The sequence below is a fragment of the Megalobrama amblycephala genome, linkage group LG14 (assembly GCF_018812025.1).
Source record: "Megalobrama amblycephala isolate DHTTF-2021 linkage group LG14, ASM1881202v1, whole genome shotgun sequence".
Lineage (NCBI taxonomy): Eukaryota > Metazoa > Chordata > Actinopteri > Cypriniformes > Xenocyprididae > Megalobrama > Megalobrama amblycephala.
The window spans coordinates 41,212,890-41,220,285 of NC_063057.1; positions in this window are offsets into that span (position 1 = coordinate 41,212,890).

Consider the following 7,396-nt stretch of genomic DNA (forward strand, 5'->3'; position numbering starts at 1 on the left):
CTTGGTTGGGGCGGATCTCCCTCCTGAAGATGAATATTCTTCCAAGATTACTTTACCCCATTCAAATGATTCCAATAAATTTTACACATAAAACCATTAGGAAATTGAATGGCTGGTTTAGTTCCTTTATATGGGCCAAAAAAAGAGCACGTATAAAAATTTCAACTTTAATGCTTTCATCTTCGGTGGGAGGTCTTGACCTTCCAGATATTCGGAAATATCAGTTAAGTGTTCATTTGCGTTACATTTCTGACTGGGTACATAAAGGGTCCAGAACAGTGTGGTTTGATATTGAAAGTTCACTTAGTAAACTTCCCTTAGTAAATTTGCTTTTTCTTAAAAAGTTTAAATCCTTGAAAGTCGTTTGTAGTAATCCCATCACAGTTAGTGCTATCAAGGCATGGCAAGTTATTAGACGTTTGGAGGGCCGGCTCCAACTTACCTCAATTTTTACTCCCATTTGTGATAACTATGACTTTTTGCCAGGGACTGTAGACCCAAATTTTCGAGCCTGGGCACATAAAGGTCTTGCCACTTTACGTGATCTATTTGAGGGAGGCACTTTAATGTCATTTGACCAATTAGTCATTAAGTATAGTATTCCACGACAGGATTTTTTTCGTTATTTACAATTGAGAGACTTTGTGAAAAAGGACACTACCTTGCTCACAAACCAGGACACTTCGGCCGTGGAGAGACATCTTTTTTTTTCACAAATGAACAGTTCTGCTGGTTCTTTTTACAAGGTTCTCAAGGACTGTGGTGTTTCAAATACGGATTCCTTGAAGGAGACATGGGAAAGGACACTTGATATACAAATCACAGACGATCAATGGGAGGAAGCATGGAAGAATGCTGGGACCTTAAGCATATGTAACAGAGTAAAAGCAATGCAGTTGAAAATTTTGCACCGAGCTCACATTTCTCCTTCACGGAGGCATAAGTTTAAAGAAGACTGCTCGCCAATGTGTCCAAAATGTAAAACCGAGGAAGGAGATCTTAATCACTGTCTTTGGTTCTGTAGGGTTGATTTTATGGTTTGAATTATTACAACTATTATGGTTGAACAAGAACTTAATGCTATTTTATCTATTAATATTGGTTACGGTCCAAAACACTTGTTGCTTGGAATATACGATGACATTATCGTAGACAAACATAAAAAGGCACTTTGTAAATTCTTAACATTCTGTGCAAGAAAATGCATTCTTTTAAATTGGTTAGTCGATAAAGCCCCTTCTAGGTCCCTATGGCACAGGGTTACATTGGAATATGTATCATTAGACTACTTAACCTGTGCTTCTTATAATAAAGATGTCCTCTTTCATAGAAGGTGGGACCCATTTTTGGTATATATGGGCTTAGATATATCCTCTATTCTTATTAGAGGGTTTGTTTAATGAGGTTTAAATATGTGCGGCACATTGGAGCAAAAATGTCTAAGGTATGTTGTTTGTATGTTGATGTCATTCTTTATCTCATTTATTTCTTAAATTGATTTAATGAGGTGGTAAGCCCTTTTTTTTTTTTTTTTCCTCTTGTTCGATTTTAAATCTTGTTTTGAAATATTTAAAAATTAATAAATATACTTATTAAAAAAAAAACAATTTAAATTTTACAACGTACCGGTAAATAAATAAGAAATATATATTTTTTAAAAATGTCTGAAAAAAAGAAAACAAAACATCTCTCCAAAAAATACATCCAAAACAGTCATGGCGTTTGTGTTATCGATGTTCTTTTTTACCCATAGATATATGAGCAATATCACACTCGTAGCCGTGCGATATGGCTGTATATCAGCACGCTGTGATTCGTCCGTAGGTAATCACTGCGTGCTGATATACAGCCATATCGCACGGCTACGAGTGTGATATTGCGTTTATACAACAGTTCGATGGCACGATTTCGGTAAAGTTGGTTTTATATTCGCACATTCGGACTTATGATAAATTCAAACTTTCCAATAAATGTGCAATAAATTAATGTTTGCGAATTTTAAGCAGCGACATGATATTGACAACCAACGATTGTCAACTTACAACATTTTTCACAGCCGATCAAAATAGGCAAGTATTGTTTTAATGGCATATTTACTTGTGAATGTCCACTGAATGTCCAATGTAGTGTGATTAACAAGGCTATTGAATACGGATGAATCTGAATGTGCGAATATAAAACCAACTTTACCCAAGTGACGGCACGAGTGTGTAAATAAATAAGAACAACAACGGAGTGTCTTTAAAACCCTCTTTTGTGCAGCACTACTTCCTTCCGCCACGGATTCATATCTCAAGTTGTCAGTTGGACCAAGCCTCCGTTACTAACTCTAAAACGTCACTTTAGAACTAGTAACGAAGGAACGTCGAGTCGCTTCATTGAAACACATTGAATTTTATACAGTATTAGAGAGAGAGAGTAGGCTATTACCTGTCTGATATATTGCATTACATTCTTTCTTCAAGTCAATGTCCATAATATTATATCCATTATAAAAGTCCGTTTGAATGTCCTCTGAGGAAAGCGATCTTTGTATAACACCACAGCGCTAAAAACAACTTCCTTTGCAAAAGTTCCTTTAAATTTAAAAGTCTCTTGTGCTTCACTGACTCATTCCTCCTGTAAAGTGTTGCCGCCATCTAATGGCGTATTAATGTAACTTTCACTCAATCCATATTACTTACTAATGGACATATTTATATAAAATAATATTTATTGAACAACAAATAAGCACAATTGTACAGTTCAGTCAAACAAAGCACTAGTTATTTACAAAAAACAAAAACAAAACAAAAAACATTTACGCTTGTATGTGGGTTTTTCAAATATTTAACAAATGAAAAGGATTTTAAAGAGCTTGTGACAAAACCTCTTAACTCCATTGGATCCTCAAACTGTCAATCAAACCTCATTACATTAATCCGCCTCCCCTCGTGAATGAAGTGCGCACGCAGTTTGGACATCTCCTCTATGCAATGCCAAGGTAAATAAAGATCTGATGTTTGAAAAAAAAATTGTAAAGCGTTTTCTTTACTCAAAAAACCCTATGTTTATAAAGTTTAATGTTTTACGTATTTGAAGAGCGGAGAAGAGTCTTCGTCTGATATGTCCCGTCTAGTTGAAGCCAATATGCTAGCCTATATATAATGATGTAACATAACGTCGTTTATTATTATCAAATTTAACATAGCACAATTCGACTTGCTCTGGAACAAATAATAGATTAATAAAGACCAAAGATTGCCTGTTCTATGTACTCAAATTGAATAATGTCTCATGTTTAACCACTATAAGAGCCAGCGGCAAATCCACGAAGCACTGGCCGAGATTAAGCTGTTCTCGGCGGTTACAGAAGCACTAAACGGCCGCTGACGCCCTGGAGCTCACATCTCCGAAAACGTCAAAACAAGTTGTAAAATAGGCGCTGTTATTAAATATGAGTCACATATTTCAGATCTAAACAACTACATTCTCGCCTAAAAACTATTAAAACTACAGTTTGTGGTACAACAAGTAGTATTTGTAAAAATTGCGGTTGATTTGGTCGGCCGCCATGACGGTCACTTCAAGCGGAGTGATACAAATGGTGAAAAGGTAGGAGGAGTGCTGTTATCGCTGAAATATCGCATGGCTATCAGCCAATCAGATTCGAGAACCAGACAGAACTGTTGTATAAATATATATATGACCCATATATGTGTTCCCAGTTCAAACCCATGCCAACTTGGCCCATAAATATATCATGCAAGACCCATATATGTTTTCCCAGTTCAAACCCATGCCCACTTGACCCATAAAAATTCTATGCAGGACCCATATGTGCATTCCCAGTTCAAACCCATGCCCACTTGACCCATAAATATGCCATTCAAGACCCATATATGTATTCCCAGTTCAAACCCATGCCCACTTGGCCCATAAAATTTTTATGCAGGACCCATATGTGCATTCCCAGTTCAAACCCATGTCCACTTGGCCCATAAATATGCCATTCAAGACCCATATGTGCATTCCCAGTTCAAACCCATGTCCACTTGGCCCATAAATATGCCATTCAAGACCCATATATGTGTTCCCAGTTCAAACCCATGCCCACTTGACCCATAAATATGCCATTCAAGACCCATATGTGCATTCCCAGTTCAAACCCATGTCCACTTGGCCCATAAATATGCCATTCAAGACCCATATATGTGTTCCCAGTTCAAACCCATGCCCACTTGGCCCATAAATATGTCATGCAAGACCCATATATGTGTTCCCAGTTCAAACCCATGCCCACTTGGCCCATAAAAATTCTATGCAGGACCCATATGTGCATTCCTAGTTCAAACCCATGCCCACTTGGCCCATAAATATGCCATTCAAGACCCATATATGTGTTCCCAGATCAAACCCATGCCCACTTGGCCCATAAATATGTCATGCAAGGCCCATATATGTGTTCCCAGTCAAACCCATCCCACTTGGCCCAAAAAATTCCCATGCCCAGTTCAAACCCATGCCCACTGGCCCATAAATATGCCATGCAAGACCCATATATGTGTTCCCAGATCAAACCCATGCCCACTTGGCCCATAAAAATTCTATGCAGGACCCATATGTGCATTCTCAGTTCAAACCCATGCCCACTTGGCCCATAAATATGCCATGCAAGACCCATATATGTGTTCCCAGATCAAACCCATGCCCACTTGGCCCATGCCTGTCCCTTATGGGGCCCATGTAATCAGCTCATATGGGCTTCCTATGTGGGACTCGTACTACAAAACCTACATGGGACCCGCTGATTTCACCCAGCCAAAGCCCATGCCCACACAGTACCCATGGAACCCGTAGTTAACCCATCTGGGCCCCACGTGTCATTGCTGGCTGGGTAGCCACGACCAATTGTAGCAATAAAATACATGTTCTTACAGGTATTCAAGATTATTTTATTAATCATCTGGCATGCGATGAGCTTCAGAACCTAAACTACAGGAGCTCCGGATGGATTGGCCAGATACTGCATACCATCGCAGATGAGCAGCAAGGCACGCAGTAGGGTTGGGAATCGGTTCCAAAAAGAATCGATTCCTCGATTCCGAGGCGTTGGGAATCGAGAGTCGATTCCAAAGGTTGGAATCGATTCCATTAAGGGGAATCGATTCCTCTTTTTTAACACAACCCGCGGCCACGTAGCCGATTTCATTTGTCAACACAATCACGTCACTTGTAAAGAAATAAAGTTCAGACTAAATAAATGGATCCAGTCGTGACACAGAGTATGGTTTAGGGTAGGATGATTATTTCAGCATTGTGTAGGCAATCACGCACAATGACTGACCCAATGAAATCTTTAGAATCGGTTGGGCCGGGTTTGATCTTACTCGTTGTAGTTTAGGACAAGAAGAATAAATCAATCGACAACAATCAATCACACTCACGCGAAGAATGTGTAAAGGCCCTAAAAAAGTTTATATGTGTAAAGGCCTAGGATTTTCCCCCTTCTGGTCTATGTATCCCTGCCTCTGCTGAATTACTTTTATCCCTTTTATCCCGGTGGGAATAAATAAAATATCTGGCTTCGCCTCAGCACCAGGCGCAAGTCAAACGAGCGCGGAAAAGGTGACGACGAGGGAGCTTCAGTTGAACAACAGTGAACTGCGGTCAGATCAGAGCCGCTAAATATGATGAGATGTTGTCAGGCTATGTCGGTAACTCAGAAAAATGAACACGACTGTCCAATCAGCCGTTATACTGTGCTCGTGGCGCGCACTAAAGAATTGCATGCGCAAATGCGCCGGCGCGCGCTGCATAATTACTTTATTATAGCTTAAATAAAGCGCAAAAGAATCTACGGGCAATGACCGTCGTTGTTCTGTTGTAAGTTAAGTCATGAAATTACCAAACATGCGATTAAAGCTGCCTCAAAACTGTGCATGCATGTAGGCCTGTTTGTTGACATGGTTTTATTGTTATCCAATTTGTTGGCCATTAAAACATCTTAAGCATTCATATATGTACACCAGGGAAATTTTCGGGGGAGCATCCCCCCTTACCCCCCTGGCAAACTACATTTTCTGTCCTCGGTAATTATGAAACCCTGGCCAACCTATATCTAATGAAATATGAGGTAAACGTGCATGTCTCCAAATGTGCGCACTTTTGGACTAAAAGTTTATGTGTATGCAGTGTGATCAAAAATAAATGGGACCAAACGCGATTGAATGTAAAGGTTTGTGTATCGTTATTCTATTAATAATACCGATTGATATTGCATTTCTATCAGAAAGACATTAATAATTAGATTAATTTATTAGCTTAGATATTTGCAACACTACAATGACACTAGTGTTGCAAATATCTAAGCTATCTAATACTTCAAATCTCAAGGTTAAATCATTTTTTTTTTAAATGTTTCTGTAACAGCTGCTAAAAATAGTATATAGCTCCACTGTGGTTTTTAATAATTAAAAAAAAAAAAAAAAAAAATTGTAAACTTTTCAAAACATCCCCCTCTTTTTTTTTTTTTTTTTTTTTTTTTTTTTCACAAATCGCACCCTGTATGTATGTAAGTAGAATCTACCTATATGTATATGGTGAACATATTAATAGTCTTTACACTGTGTCTACTGTCTACACCTGACGCAGGAAGCACGACGTGACAAATCCCCGAAGTAAATGCCTCGTTCTAATTATGACCAAGCAGCAGTCGCAATATGTCTAATAGGAAGGACAAATAGATTTGCAACGGTCGCTTTGCACGCCCGGTGTAGAGAGTTACTTGCTGTGTGGCACGGTAAGACGCGACAATGTTAGACAAGGTGTTGGCATTTATAAAAAAAAAAAAAATCGAAAATAACAGTGAGGAATCGATTCTTGGAATCGATTCTTTAGATTCCAGAAACAGGAATTGGAATCGATTCCAAAAAATCCGGAATCGAACAGCCCTAGCACGCAGTAATGGCGGCGCTGCTTTACTTCCGTGTTTCGCCGGATTTGTGTATAGGCCTCCCTCTATGTACACTGAATTAATAATAAATTATAAATGTGTTCAGCATTCTGCAACAAATATTTCTCAGATTTTCTAGACTATTTTAAGTCGTAAAATGAGCAGGATATATTAAAATGTAGCGCATGGATTCGACAGGCATGTAAGCGGGGCAGCCGGTCTCAGAGCTCTTCCCAGTTCTACAGCGCCACACAACTTTCATATGTCAGTCTGTGGTGTAAAATGGAACTGCAGCACCCTCTCATAGAGAGCCATTGTGGCAGATTTCTGGCTGCCCCGCTTATTTCCACGTTAAACACACCTCGCTTCAGACCAAGACGATATCAGTCCGCTTCAGATATGTGTGTGCATCAGGTCAGTAACTGTTTGGCATGTTTGTTCTTCCTATGTGGAGTAGTGTAT